Here is a 16724-nt window from a genome sequence, read left to right on the forward strand (position 1 = left end):
ACAAAGATCACATAGCACGAGCAGGTATTGATCCGACTACCTCTAGCACCAAATGTGAATGCTTTACCTACTGTGGCACCGTTGTCCCTCTTAGATCAAGCATCTTTTCAGATTCTTCCCAGACGGGCCATAATAAGTAGCATTTCTCCGCATTTTTTTGTACTTAGAAGGTAAATTCGGTACCACCAGACATGTCAACTCTCACGCGAAGTCTTAGAGTGTTAGTAGTATTAGCAGTGGTCGTAGTAGTAATAGTAGAAGTAGTAGTAGTAGAAGTAGTATTACAGTACTTTGCAGTCTCGAATAACGAGTCAGTTTCCCAAACACATTACAATTAACATACGCTGACAACATTAGTTTCCGATCCGTCTTTCAGAGTGTCCGTGCCGAGCCGGCCCGGTTAAGTTTTATATTACTTGAAACGGGCATGGCTGGGTCGGTCACATTCCGGGCTGAACCCGGCCCGTGCAGGGCTGTGGAGTGAAATGAATCCTCAGTTTGTCAAACATTGTTCAGAAGTTGAGTTTACTATAATTCTCATTTGTAAGGGAAGAGCTAGGAAATTATAAATAATATATGAAAGTTGAGTTAGTATGTAGGTTTGTACTAATTCGGTTATTATCTGTATTTTTGGGCTTGGAAATGAGAAAAAATGTGGAACGCTTCACGATTTTGCGTGTCATCCTTGCGCAGGGGCCATGCTAATCTTCTCTGTATCGTTCCAATTTTAGTATATGTACCGCCGAAGCGAGTACGTCCGCGCCTCCTATGCACTCGGTATATATAGTAACAACTGGTTACAACTTATCCGTAGCGGGAGTTAATTATTTTTCCATGACCCATAGTTAGGAATTACTGTGAGTACTTGATATCTGTTATATTAAAAAATGCAGCTTAATTTTCTGGTTGATCTAACATCAACAATATTGCCTTATATTATTTATATAAATTTTCGTAATTAAAATAATGTTATAGCAGTTCTAAAGTCAGTGACGCCAGAAGGGTGAAGAAAGTGGGTTTACCCTATAGAATAAAGTGTCATTTCCGAAGAAATTAACATCTCTGATATTATAAATACATTCATGTTTCTTTGTCGACATATTAGTCAAAGTATTTTGGATTATTAATGACTCTATTTTACATATGCCAATCTGGAATGCTCCAAAATTTTTGATGTAATTCATTTTACCGCGAAAAGGTGCCATTAACTTTCAAACTTGTTTGAAGCAACAGCGTTTTCAGACTCATCACTAGTTGCCAGAACACTTATTGTTATTTTGGTATCTTAACAAACAAGAGAATGCTTCTTCTTTATCAGTACGAAAACCAAAGAAATGAATTTAAAAAATAATGTTTGATTAGAATATTATAGAAAGCATGTGACTATTTATCAACATTTTATTATTCATTTATTTAATCAATATTCTAAAATAAACTTTTAACATACTAAGAATTACAAAATAACAAATATCAAATATAAATCCGAAAAAGTAATTCGCACTCAACGTTTCTGCTTTAATTACTTCAGAATTACAGCTCTCAATTTTAGTCAATTAAATCATTAGCATACACCGAACTCCCGCATTTACCTCACAGAATACACTTTCAATTATCTCATGCTTTACTGTAGTTATTTTTTAAATATGTAGTTTTGTGTTTATGAACCTTAGAAATAATATATGGTTAAATATGTTTATTTTCGAATATAAGTTATATTTACTCCCTTGCCACTTCAGTGATATTAAAGTAGTAACAGGCTCCATGGAAAGCCAAACACTCTACCTTTCGTATAAATTTGCTGAGTTTTAAGAAACTTAATTTTAAACTTACTTCTTTAAGTTGAAGTGAATTGACTCTCTACACGGGGGTAGGTAGAGGGAGGACGTATTGGGATATGACCCCCATTATAATATTCTGTCATGTCTAAGGTTCCTACCTGGCCAGTATATCATCAGTAGGGGTGGGAGTATTGCTGCTAGTTTGATTGAGACCGACCTACGAAGAGAACTTTTGAGGTAGTTAAAAATCAGAATATACTTAATTTTATAATCGTGAAAGAATATCTCAACAATGTCTTACAATAATTATTGAAATATAATACTAGTAGCAATTTCACTAAGTGGTGTAAACGCACGCTTTATAAGTAAGTATGATTTGGCGTTTGGCCGCTGCGTGGACATCTGGCGCATGTACGCTGTGTGCTTACATTTGTTAGCAAGCTATAAACGCCATTACGAAAACATCGGAGCTTGTTTATGTTAATGTGTGAATAGTAAAATGCCTCATTCGATTGTGAACACAGAAGACCGTGATTTACTTCGTAAGTGCTAAAGGCGTAAGAGCAAATAAAATTTATCTCCAGACTAGAGAATTGTATGAAGAATACATTGTGAGTGAGGAATGGTAGAGAAATGAGTTAGAGGTTTCAAAGATGGCAGCAAAATTGTTCATGATGAGGAATGAAGTGGACGATTATCTTTCATCACTAGACATCGCATTTTTATACATTTAAATTCATGAAATATGGACGCAACGATGCTGTTATATGTTTTATAATATGCATTTAATGTCCACTAACAATACAGTAGTGGGCAGCATTTTCAAATATGCAGCTAAGTTCTGACAGAAATTCTGTAGGTGAAATGTGATTCCTTTCATTAAACGAAGACCTCATAGATATTAGTTCCGACATCTTATGTCCCGTGAGTGAAACAGTGGCCTGAAAACTCAGGCCCGAAGACTGTCCGGATGGATCTGTATTCTGTGCCAGGCTCGACCGAATGCGGCCCGGCCCGAATCTCGAGCCGTACGGACAACGGGCCGGGTTCTAACCGGGCCGAACCTTAAACTGGCCGGGCACAAACAAGCCGAGCACAAACGGGTCGGGCGTAACCAACCTGAAAACAACCAAGTCTGATAAGTCAAGTCAATCCCTCAATATCGAATGGAAAATGAAAAATGTATCTGATTATATTGCAATATCCATTCGTCTTTCTCGAATGGGAAAATCGTGTCAAAGGTTACCCAAGGTTTGTTTTCCATAGCCCTATTCTCTCTGTTTATTTGTTATCCGTGCTTGCTCTCCAGCCGTGTTTATTATACAATAATACAGCTCATGGACGTAAGTCTTATACTACACTGATTATTGCATTACGAGTAATAGAGAAGATATGTAAAACAGCTACGCTTTATGTGATACTAATACTACAACTACTACTGCTAATACTACTATTACTATTATGATTAAGAATGCTGGTGCTAATTCTACTATTGCCGCCACTCCTACTACTATTACTACTACCACTACAGCTACTACTCATTACAATACTAATACGACAGCGAATACCATTACTACTATTACTAGTAATACGAAAACAAAACAATGAAAATGAAATCTTGGAGTTTTACGTCCCACAGTTATGCCAGCTAGGCTAAAGAAGACGGTGATAATGGGAAATAACTAAAATGCCGGAATGAATAAAGTGGGAGAAAACTAGAGAACGCAAACGGTGTTTGTCCACCACAAAGTTCACTTGCCGAGAGCTGGGATTGAAACAGGAACTCCATGCACCAGAGGTGAACGCTCAACCACTGAGCCACCGTTCCAGGAACACATAATCGACCCAGGCGTCCTGGTGATTTGTTTGATCATGATATTTTGTTATATTTGTAGTATCATACTATAAAAAATACAGAAACATGTAACACCATTTGGTATTTGCCTTGCTAATTGAACATTACTACAAATTGCACTGATCTTACGAGTACGCCAGTTCACGGTTTTGGCCTCCGTGGTCTTGTGGTAGCGTACCAAATTCTACTTAGTACATCAAGTACTTGACTTTATCAGACGTTCTTTGGATAACTAAGGCTCAGGCCGTATGGATGATGATGGGATGAATTTGTGAAACGAAAACAGTGGGAGGAAACGGGACCACCCCGGAAACTCCCACGCACACGGTGTTTGTCCACCACAAAGATCACATAGCACGAGCAGGTATTGATCCGACTACCTCTAGCACCAAATGTGAATGCTTTACCTACTGTGGCACCGTTGTCCCTCTTAGATCAAGCATCTTTTCAGATTCTTCCCAGACGGGCCATAATAAGTAGCATTTCTCCGCATTTTTTTGTACTTAGAAGGTAAATTCGGTACCACCAGACATGTCAACTCTCACGCGAAGTCTTAGAGTGTTAGTAGTATTAGCAGTGGTCGTAGTAGTAATAGTAGAAGTAGTAGTAGTAGAAGTAGTATTACAGTACTTTGCAGTCTCGAATAACGAGTCAGTTTCCCAAACACATTACAATTAACATACGCTGACAACATTAGTTTCCGATCCGTCTTTCAGAGTGTCCGTGCCGAGCCGGCCCGGTTAAGTTTTATATTACTTGAAACGGGCATGGCTGGGTCGGTCACATTCCGGGCTGAACCCGGCCCGTGCAGGGCTGTGGAGTGAAATGAATCCTCAGTTTGTCAAACATTGTTCAGAAGTTGAGTTTACTATAATTCTCATTTGTAAGGGAAGAGCTAGGAAATTATAAATAATATATGAAAGTTGAGTTAGTATGTAGGTTTGTACTAATTCGGTTATTATCTGTATTTTTGGGCTTGGAAATGAGAAAAAATGTGGAACGCTTCACGATTTTGCGTGTCATCCTTGCGCAGGGGCCATGCTAATCTTCTCTGTATCGTTCCAATTTTAGTATATGTACCGCCGAAGCTTTTTTTTTTAACTATTTATTTACATGCTTAGTAGTACATAAAGATCACAGGAAGGTTTAACATTAAAAAAAAACTCACCAATACATATTGATAGTATATACAAAAGACCAGACGATTAAGTTAAGACTGTTAAAAAATTAGCAAAATATTTTCGCTTACGAACAATAGAAATGCTGGTAGCAGCGGATTTTAGGAAAGCAAGGTAAAGATCAGGGTGATAAGGTCCGGGGGTGGTTAACAAATAGACAATAGTGTGTGCCACAAACCAAATAACAGTATTATTCTTTGTAACAGGGTAGTAATTAAAATCTGGGTAAAGTATTAAAGCAGTGGCACGAAAAGAGGAAGGAGGAAGACGGCATATTTTGCTTAAAAGTACACACAACTGCTGCCAAATACTAGTGACTGAGGAGCAAGTTTCGAATCTATGACTAAGAGAGTCAGGTTGTTGGCAAACATTACACAAGTTATCAGCACCAATGTTTAAGTGATACAAACGTTCTTTTGTTTCATATGCGTTATTAACAATAACATACCAAAGAGATTTGTGGGTATAGTTCAGAAATTTAGCATGAACATTACACCAGATACGAGACCAGTTATGAGAGGGTTGCTTGACTATTATATGTGGTGTAACTGCGGGATGAATGTTTAAATAGTACCAATACAAGTCCTTAACAGACATGCATTCTATTTCACATTTTGTCAAAAGTGCATAAGCCATGTCTATTATGACGTCTTTCAGGTGAGGATATTTCCAACTCCACGGGAAGGCATTGATAGGTCCCTCAAGGTCAATACAGGCAAAACACGCTGCAAACACCGCTGCAGAGACAGTGCTGTGAGTAGAACACGCGACCTGACAGCTGCGATGTAACAAGAGAGCTTTGGCTTGAATGTTTATATCTAGAAAGCCAATGCCACCGTCCTTGGGAAGCAAACGTAACTGAGTGGAAGAAACACGTAATAATTTGCCGTGCCAAAGGAAAAACAACGCAGAACTATGTAAGGAGCGGGCAATATTGTGGGGGAGGGGATAAATCTGGGCGAGGTGCCAGAGTACGCTATACCCAGTCTGTTTAAGAAACAACATTCTGCCTAATAAACTAAAATGACGATGTTTATGAAAATAAAGAATATTTTTAATTTTTGCAGCAACGTGGGCAAAGTTAGTAGTAATGGTACGTGTGGTATTAGGAAACCATTCAATTCCTAGTATTTTAAGAGAGTCGACAACAGCAAAATAAACCTCATACTCTTGAGTACAATTGTCATTTAAACACATAATTTTCGTTTTACTGTCATTTAATTTTGCACCAGATATTCTTTGATACTTGGTTAGTAAATACAGAATATGTTGAATTTCTACAGGGCTGTTCACGAAGTAATGTGTGTCGTCGACATAGCTTTGTGCAACAATTTTAGTATTATATACAGGGACCCCTGGTAAAAGAGATTGAACAGAAAATAACAAAGGAGCCAGAGATAAACTAAATAAAATACTGGACATGCTATCGCCTTGAAGGATTCCGTTATTAAAAGGAATCGCCACACTTAAGCCACCATTAATCTTCATCTTAGTGATTCTCTGAGAATAGACACCTTTAATCATAGAGATAAATTTGTCACCAAAACCAAAGCGAGTTAACACATTAAACAAATATTGATGCTGAATTCTATCAAAAGCCTTAGAGTAGTCCGTTGAAAGAATAGCCACTGTATGATCAGTTCTACACTCATAATATGCTATAAAATCTCGAAGATTGGATAGCGCTTCATACATACGTCGAGTCTGTCCATGGCCATATTGACAGGGGCTTAAGAGATCTTCAATGTATGTTTTCATTCGCAGAGTGAGGCAACGGGTCAAAATTTTGAGGTCCGTACACAGTAAGCTGAGAGGTCGAAGGGCATCAACGTCATGGGCGTTTGCATGTTTGGGAACCAACACAGTGATGTCCGTTCGTAAGGAGGTTCCTAAAATGCAACTATCACGATACTCGTTAAAAAGGTCAGTGAGAAAGGGAGCAAGGATGTCAATAAAAGTGACATAGAATTCCACGGGCAAGGAGTCGACACCAGTGGATTTGCCTCGTTTACCAAGTTTAATGGAGGTCATGACCTCGTCTACCGTGAAGGGCTGGCTAAGACGCTCCCTGTCACCATCGGTTAAAGTAGCTGGTATGTGTTCAAAAAGAGTATCATCACTGACAAACAAAGAAGGCGTGGCATAGAGATGTTTAAAATGTTCTATAAGATATGCAGTCACGTGAGGTCCCTCATATAAATGTCCATCGGGGTCTTTAAGATGCGAAATCAGCTGTTGTTTACCTCTACTACGTTCTCGCTGTACGTGGACAGTACTAACAGATTCTGTGGAATCAGTCGAAGGAATCTTGCTACGAACAATATGGCCGTACATACGTCGGCGATGCATAGAGAGAAGAAAAGCCTTGATTTGATGAATTTGAGGCCGAACAGATTCTCCTTGAGCCTGCGCCTTCACATAGTCCCGTAAAAGTTTAGAATAATATGCATACTGTTCACAGAAGGCCTGATGACGATGAATACTGTATTGTTTACTAACAAAACGAAACACAGGTTTTACACGTTTCTCCCAAAAGTTCATAACAGTACCTTTATAGCTGCGTTTCTCCTCCATTAAGGATGCCCACTCAGCACGGATGACAGATTGATAGTCCGCTTCAGCAAGGATCGACGTATTAAAATACCACAATGAATTACTTTTAAGGAATTTTGTTACAGGTAAATTGATAGTCATAACGACACAATAATGATCACTAAAAATCACAGGTTCAATTTTGATGTCCTTGACGTAAGGCAATAAGATGCGGCTGACGTAAATTTGATCAAGTCTCGAGGATGAATGCGATGTCCAAAAAGTATGACCCGGAACGCTGGGAAAATAGAAACGCCACACATCGACGAGGTCATATGTTTCAATCACTTTGTGTAGGGAAGGTGAGAAGGGGTAATGAGGCTGGGCATCTATCTCTGAAAGTACTGCATTGAAGTCTCCAGCGAGGATACAGGGGTTGGACCCATTATATAACGCCTGCATGAGATCAGTTTCGAAGAAATTGTTCCGTGCCCTAGTTTGAGAGTTCCCAGCAGGAGCATAACTGTTACATAACCGTATAGTCCGTAGTTGGCCCACAGTAAGTCTATCAGTTAGAGGAGTAGGGTGTTCAAGAAAGTCTATATCACTTCTATATATAATTGCAGTTCCTAAGCCTTGGGGATTAAAATTAGAGCACCAGGAGTGATTAAAGAGGTTGGAAAATTCAGGCAAAGCCACTTCCTGTGTGAAGAGGATATCTATCTCTGCTTTACGGATGAAATCACTTAAAGCATGTTGCTTAACCAAGGAACTTAAACCGTTTAAGTTTAGAGTGGCGATACGAAAACTATACATTTGGATCCACCAAAGAAAAAAAAATTGTAGAAAGGAGAAAGAAGAGGACATTAGAGAGAGAAGGGATATTACGAAAGATCCGATGCACTGTCAATCCCTTTCCTAGGACGAGACTTTGAACGGGTACGAGCGGACTCTACAATATAACTATCTTGAGACTTTATTAACTTCAAAGAAAAATCACTGTCGCCACTTTCAGTTTTCTTTTTCTTGCGCCGGGTTTGGGACAAAAACACATTTTCACTTGCACTAAGGTTACTAGCAGTAGAAACAACCACATCACTGGGCAAAACACTATCACTAGTAGGTGGGGCGTTGACACTAGGTGGGGCACCAGAAGGGGACAGAGAGGTGAGAGTTGTCACATCAGATTGGCGGTGCACAGAAGGAACGTCATCACTGTTGAGAACACGTTGGTCAGAAAGTGAACATAAACCTGTATCAGGTTCCTGTGGAGGCTCAACAATATGGTCATCACTAATGGGAGGGGCCTCTTCAATATTCACTGTGCCGTTAGCAGAATCCATAGTATCAGAAGTCGACGGAGCTGTATGCATCATGGAATCACAAGGAAGGTGCACGGGAGGATCGGGCGATTTGACAGCAGGAATGTCACGAGGCGAGGTCAAAAGTGGGAAGGTGTTGAAATTAAGTAATTCTGGTGTGGGCGTTGCGGAAGGAAGATTAATAGGAGCAGGGCGTGACAAAGGGGAAGATCGGAGTACGGGACGAGAGGATAGGGGAAGGGTACTAGAGCGACGCTTATCACAATCTTGGAAAAAATGTAGAGGACTATCACAGAAACTGCATGTCTTGATTTGACCATAATATGTGACCCACAATCGTAAGCCTGCGATTGTCACATAGGAAGGTATGGAATGCTTAATGTTCATGCGTATCAACTTCCTGCCAGTACGAGTTTTATAAATGTGACCTGCATCATAGTATTCGTCTTCAATATGTTGCACCTCGCCGTACTTAGAAAGCACACTGATGATTTTAGCATTATCTAGTTCACTAGGACATACGTGGAGTTTAACTAATTGCGACATATTACTAGCAGAATCAAGGTCCAGAACAAATTCACTGTCGTCATCTTTGTACACAACTTTACCTTGTGAATCACGTAGTATTTGCTCATAAGTAATCTGGTTTAAGAGTTTAATATACAATATTTTCCTGTTGAAGTCCATTTCTATTGAGATAACCTGGTCCGGGGATAATTTGAAGGTTGAAGCAATCCACTCATGGAGTTTAATCGACGTGGGACGATTACTGACAGGACGAAAATTAATTCGTATAGTATTCACTCGTAAACTAACCATGTCGCAAAACCGTTATCAAAAGACCAAAAGAATAGCACTGGGTCGTAATAAAGACGTTCACAGTCCAATACCACACACAAATGTGCAAAACACGAGGAACAAAAACGAAGCGTTCGTAACTGCACACAGCTTACAAGCACACAGCAGACGAGCGATGTGCACACCGCGACTGCACAGACCGAACTGTATAAGCGAGTACGTCCGCGCCTCCTATGCACTCGGTATATATAGTAACAACTGGTTACAACTTTTCCGTAGCGGGAGTTAATTATTTTTCCATGACCCATAGTTAGGAATTACTGTGAGTACTTGATATCTGTTATATTAAAAAATGCAGCTTAATTTTCTGGTTGATCTAACATCAACAATATTGCCTTATATTATTTATATAAATTTTCGTAATTAAAATAATGTTATAGCAGTTCTAAAGTCAGTGACGCCAGAAGGGTGAAGAAAGTGGGTTTACCCTATAGAATAAAGTGTCATTTCCGAAGAAATTAACATCTCTGATATTATAAATACATTCATGTTTCTTTGTCGACATATTAGTCAAAGTATTTTGGATTATTAATGACTCTATTTTACATATGCCAATCTGGAATGCTCCAAAATTTTTGATGTAATTCATTTTACCGCGAAAAGGTGCCATTAGCTTTCAAACTTGTTTGAAGCAACAGCGTTTTCAGACTCATCATTAGTTGCCAGAACACTTATTGTTATTTTGGTACTTTAACAAACAAGAGAATGCTTCTTCTTTATCAGTACGAAAACCAAAGAAATGAATTTAAAAAATAATGTTTGATTAGAATATTATAGAAAGCATGTGACTATTTATCAACATTTTATTATTCATTTATTTAATCAATATTCTAAAATAAACTTTTAACATACTAAGAATTACAAAATAACAAATATCAAATATAAATCCGAAAAAGTAATTCGCACTCAACGTTTCTGCTTTAATTACTTCAGAATTACAGCTCTCAATTTTAAACAATTAAATCATTAGCATACACCGAACTCCCGCATTTACCTCACACAATACACTTTCAATTATCTCATGCTTTACTGTAGTTATTTTTTAAATATGTAGTTTTGTGTTTATGAACCTTAGAAATAATATATGGTTAAATATGTTTATTTTCGAATATAAGTTATATTTACTCCCTTGCCACTTCAGTGATATTAAAATAGTAACAGGCTCCATGGAAAGCCAAACACTCTACCTTTCGTATAAATTTGCTGAGTTTTAAGAAACTTAATTTTAAACTTACTTCTTTAAGTTGAAGTGAATTGACTCTCTACACGGGGGTAGGTAGAGGGAGGACGTATTGGGATATGACCCCCATTATAATATTCTGTCATGTCTAAGGTTCCTACCTGGCCAGTATATCATCAGTAGGGGTGGGAGTATTGCTGCTAGTTTGATTGAGACCGACCTACGAAGAGAACTTTTGAGGTAGTTAAAAATCAGAATATACTTAATTTTATAATCGTGAAAGAATATCTCAACAATGTCTTACAATAATTATTGAAATATAATACTAGTAGCAATTTCACTAAGTGGTGTAAACGCACGCTTTATAAGTAAGTATGATTTGGCGTTTGGCCGCTGCGTGGACATCTGGCGCATGTACGCTGTGTGCTTACATTTGTTAGCAAGCTATAAACGCCATTACGAAAACATCGGAGCTTGTTTATGTTAATGTGTGAATAGTAAAATGCCTCATTCGATTGTGAACACAGAAGACCGTGATTTACTTCGTAAGTGCTAAAGGCGTAAGAGCAAATAAAATTTATCTCCAGACTAGAGAATTGTATGAAGAATACATTGTGAGTGAGGAATGGTAGAGAAATGAGTTAGAGGTTTCAAAGATGGCAGCAAAATTGTTCATGATGAGGAATGAAGTGGACGATTATCTTTCATCACTAGACATCGCATTTTTATACATTTAAATTCATGAAATATGGACGCAACGATGCTGTTATATGTTTTATAATATGCATTTAATGTCCACTAACAATACAGTAGTGGGCAGCATTTTCAAATATGCAGCTAAGTTCTGACAGAAATTCTGTAGGTTAAATGTGATTCCTTTCATTAAACGAAGACCTCATAGATATTAGTTCCGACATCTTATGTCCCGTGAGTGAAACAGTGGCCTGAAAACTCAGGCCCGAAGACTGTCCGGATGGATCTGTATTCTGTGCCAGGCTCGACCGAATGCGGCCCGGCCCGAATCTCGAGCCGTACGGACAACGGGCCGGGTTCTAACCGGGCCGAACCTTAAACTGGCCGGGCACAAACAAGCCGAGCACAAACGGGTCGGGCGTAACCAACCTGAAAACAACCAAGTCTGATAAGTCAAGTCAATCCCTCAATATCGAATGGAAAATGAAAAATGTATCGTGATTATATTGCAATATCCATTCGTCTTTCTCGAATGGGAAAATCGTGTCAAAGGTTACCCAAGGTTTGTTTTCCATAGCCCTATTCTCTCTGTTTATTTGTTATCCGTGCTTGCTCTCCAGCCGTGTTTATTATACAATAATACAGCTCATGGACGTAAGAGTCTTATACTACACTGATTATTGCATTACGAGTAATAGAGAAGATATGTAAAACAGCTACGCTTTATGTGATACTAATACTACAACTACTACTGCTAATACTACTATTACTATTATGATTAAGAATGCTGGTGCTAATTCTACTATTGCCGCCACTCCTACTACTATTACTACTACCACTACAGCTACTACTCATTACAATACTAATACGACAGCGAATACCATTACTACTATTACTAGTAATACGAAAACAAAACAATGAAAATGAAATCTTGGAGTTTTACGTCCCACAGTTATGCCAGCTAGGCTAAAGAAGACGGTGATAATGGGAAATAACTAAAATGCTGGAATGAATAAAGTGGGAGAAAACTAGAGAACGCAAACGGTGTTTGTCCACCACAAAGTTCACTTGCCGAGAGCTGGGATTGAAACAGGAACTCCATGCACCAGAGGTGAACGCTCAACCACTGAGCCACCGTTCCAGGAACACATAATCGACCCAGGCGTCCTGGTGATTTGTTTGATCATGATATTTTGTTATATTTGTAGTATCATACTATAAAAAATACAGAAACATGTAACACCATTTGGTATTTGCCTTGCTAATTGAACATTACTACAAATTGCACTGATCTTACGAGTACGCCAGTTCACGGTTTTGGCCTCCGTGGTCTTGTGGTAGCGTACCAAATTCTACTTAGTACATCAAGTACTTGACTTTATCAGACGTTCTTTGGATAACTAAGGCTCAGGCCGTATGGATGATGATGGGATGAATTTGTGAAACGAAAACAGTGGGAGGAAACGGGACCACCCCGGAAACTCCCACGCACACGGTGTTTGTCCACCACAAAGATCACATAGCACGAGCAGGTATTGATCCGACTACCTCTAGCACCAAATGTGAATGCTTTACCTACTGTGGCACCGTTGTCCCTCTTAGATCAAGCATCTTTTCAGATTCTTCCCAGACGGGCCATAATAAGTAGCATTTCTCCGCATTTTTTTGTACTTAGAAGGTAAATTCGGTACCACCAGACATGTCAACTCTCACGCGAAGTCTTAGAGTGTTAGTAGTATTAGCAGTGGTCGTAGTAGTAATAGTAGAAGTAGTAGTAGTAGAAGTAGTATTACAGTACTTTGCAGTCTCGAATAACGAGTCAGTTTCCCAGACACATTACAATTAACATACGCTGACAACATTAGTTTCCGATCCGTCTTTCAGAGTGTCCGTGCCGAGCCGGCCCGGTTAAGTTTTATATTACTTGAAACGGGCATGGCTGGGTCGGTCACATTCCGGGCTGAACCCGGCCCGTGCAGGGCTGTGGAGTGAAATGAATCCTCAGTTTGTCAAACATTGTTCAGAAGTTGAGTTTACTATAATTCTCATTTGTAAGGGAAGAGCTAGGAAATTATAAATAATATATGAAAGTTGAGTTAGTATGTAGGTTTGTACTAATTCGGTTATTATCTGTATTTTTGGGCTTGGAAATGAGAAAAAATGTGGAACGCTTCACGATTTTGCGTGTCATCCTTGCGCAGGGGCCATGCTAATCTTCTCTGTATCGTTCCAATTTTAGTATATGTACCGCCGAAGCGAGTACGTCCGCGCCTCCTATGCACTCGGTATATATAGTAACAACTGGTTACAACTTTTCCGTAGCGGGAGTTAATTATTTTTCCATGACCCATAGTTAGGAATTACTGTGAGTACTTGATATCTGTTATATTAAAAAATGCAGCTTAATTTTCTGGTTGATCTAACATCAACAATATTGCCTTATATTATTTATATAAATTTTCGTAATTAAAATAATGTTATAGCAGTTCTAAAGTCAGTGACGCCAGAAGGGTGAAGAAAGTGGGTTTACCCTATAGAATAAAGTGTCATTTCCGAAGAAATTAACATCTCTGATATTATAAATACATTCATGTTTCTTTGTCGACATATTAGTCAAAGTATTTTGGATTATTAATGACTCTATTTTACATATGCCAATCTGGAATGCTCCAAAATTTTTGATGTAATTCATTTTACCGCGAAAAGGTGCCATTAGCTCTCAAACTTGTTTGAAGCAACAGCGTTTTCAGACTCATCATTAGTTGCCAGAACACTTGTTGTTATTTTGGTACTTTAACAAACAAGAGAATGCTTCTTCTTTATCAGTACGAAAACCAAAGAAATGAATTTAAAAAATAATGTTTGATTAGAATATTATAGAAAGCATGTGACTATTTATCAACATTTTATTATTCATTTATTTAATCAATATTCTAAAATAAACTTTTAACATACTAAGAATTACAAAATAACAAATATCAAATATAAATCCGAAAAAGTAATTCGCACTCAACGTTTCTGCTTTAATTACTTCAGAATTGCAGCTCTCAATTTTAGTCAATTAAATCATTAGCATACACCGAACTCCCGCATTTACCTCACACAATACACTTTCAATTATCTCATGCTTTACTGTAGTTATTTTTTAAATATGTAGTTTTGTGTTTATGAACCTTAGAAATAATATATGGTTAAATATGTTTATTTTCGAATATAAGTTATATTTACTCCCTTGCCACTTCAGTGATATTAAAATAGTAACAGGCTCCATGGAAAGCCAAACACTCTACCTTTCGTATAAATTTGCTGAGTTTTAAGAAACTTAATTTTAAACTTACTTCTTTAAGTTGAAGTGAATTGACTCTCTACACGGGGGTAGGTAGAGGGAGGACGTATTGGGATATGACCCCCATTATAATATTCTGTCATGTCTAAGGTTCCTACCTGGCCAGTATATCATCAGTAGGGGTGGGAGTATTGCTGCTAGTTTGATTGAGACCGACCTACGAAGAGAACTTTTGAGGTAGTTAAAAATCAGAATATACTTAATTTTATAATCGTGAAAGAATATCTCAACAATGTCTTACAATAATTATTGAAATATAATACTAGTAGCAATTTCACTAAGTGGTGTAAACGCACGCTTTATAAATAAGTATGATTTGGCGTTTGGCCGCTGCGTGGACATCTGGCGCATGTACGCTGTGTGCTTACATTTGTTAGCAAGCTATAAACGCCATTACGAAAACATCGGAGCTTGTTTATGTTAATGTGTGAATAGTAAAATGCCTCATTCGATTGTGAACACAGAAGACCGTGATTTACTTCGTAAGTGCTAAAGGCGTAAGAGCAAATAAAATTTATCTCCAGACTAGAGAATTGTATGAACAATACATTGTGAGTGAGGAATGGTAGAGAAATGAGTTAGAGGTTTCAAAGATGGCAGCAAAATTGTTCATGATGAGGAATGAAGTGGACGATTATCTTTCATCACTAGACATCGCATTTTTATACATTTAAATTCATGAAATATGGACGCAACGATGCTGTTATATGTTTTATAATATGCATTTAATGTCCACTAACAATACAGTAGTGGGCAGCATTTTCAAATATGCAGCTAAGTTCTGACAGAAATTCTGTAGGTGAAATGTGATTCCTTTCATTAAACGAAGACCTCATAGATATTAGTTCCGACATCTTATGTCCCGTGAGTGAAACAGTGGCCTGAAAACTCAGGCCCGAAGACTGTCCGGATGGATCTGTATTCTGTGCCAGGCTCGACCGAATGCGGCCCGGCCCGAATCTCGAGCCGTACGGACAACGGGCCGGGTTCTAACCGGGCCGAACCTTAAACTGGCCGGGCACAAACAAGCCGAGCACAAACGGGTCGGGCGTAACCAACCTGAAAACAACCAAGTCTGATAAGTCAAGTCAATCCCTCAATATCGAATGGAAAATGAAAAATGTATCGTGATTATATTGCAATATCCATTCGTCTTTCTCGAATGGGAAAATCGTGTCAAAGGTTACCCAAGGTTTGTTTTCCATAGCCCTATTCTCTCTGTTTATTTGTTATCCGTGCTTGCTCTCCAGCCGTGTTTATTATACAATAATACAGCTCATGGACGTAAGAGTCTTATACTACACTGATTATTGCATTACGAGTAATAGAGAAGATATGTAAAACAGCTACGCTTTATGTGATACTAATACTACAACTACTACTGCTAATACTACTATTACTATTATGATTAAGAATGCTGGTGCTAATTCTACTATTGCCGCCACTCCTACTACTATTACTACTACCACTACAGCTACTACTCATTACAATACTAATACGACAGCGAATACCATTACTACTATTACTAGTAATACGAAAACAAGACAATGAAAATGAAATCTTGGAGTTTTACGTCCCACAGTTATGCCAGCTAGGCTAAAGAAGACGGTGATAATGGGAAATAACTAAAATGCTGGAATGAATAAAGTGGGAGAAAACTAGAGAACGCAAACGGTGTTTGTCCACCACAAAGTTCACTTGCCGAGAGCTGGGATTGAAACAGGAACTCCATGCACCAGAGGTGAACGCTCAACCACTGAGCCACCGTTCCAGGAACACATAATCGACCCAGGCGTCCTGGTGATTTGTTTGATCATGATATTTTGTTATATTTGTAGTATCATACTATAAAAAATACAGAAACATGTAACACCATTTGGTATTTGCCTTGCTAATTGAACATTACTACAAATTGCACTGATCTTACGAGTACGCCAGTTCACGGTTTTGGCCTCCGTGGTCTTGTGGTAGCGTACCAAATT

The 16724-nt window shown here is 38.4% G+C and overlaps 3 non-coding genes across 3 annotated transcripts; all 3 read right to left on the reverse strand.

Moving 5' to 3' along the window:
* Positions 1-648: 648 nt before the first annotated feature.
* On the reverse strand, positions 649-755 carry LOC145665552 (U6 spliceosomal RNA). The gene has a single exon (XR_014127572.1). It is a non-coding gene; the product is annotated as a U6 spliceosomal RNA (small nuclear RNA).
* Positions 756-4621: 3866 nt separating this feature from the next.
* LOC145665564 (U6 spliceosomal RNA) lies at positions 4622-4725 on the reverse strand. Its single transcript, XR_014127583.1, has one exon. It is a non-coding gene; the product is annotated as a U6 spliceosomal RNA (small nuclear RNA).
* An 8827-nt stretch (positions 4726-13552) lies between these two features.
* On the reverse strand, positions 13553-13659 carry LOC145665553 (U6 spliceosomal RNA). Its single transcript, XR_014127573.1, has one exon. It is a non-coding gene; the product is annotated as a U6 spliceosomal RNA (small nuclear RNA).
* Between the last annotated feature and the right edge of the window lie 3065 nt (positions 13660-16724).

The sequence above is a fragment of the Thermobia domestica genome, chromosome 11 (genome assembly GCF_964235325.1).
Source record: "Thermobia domestica chromosome 11, izTheDome1.hap1.1, whole genome shotgun sequence".
In the NCBI taxonomy this organism is placed as follows: Eukaryota; Metazoa; Arthropoda; class Insecta; order Zygentoma; family Lepismatidae; genus Thermobia; species Thermobia domestica.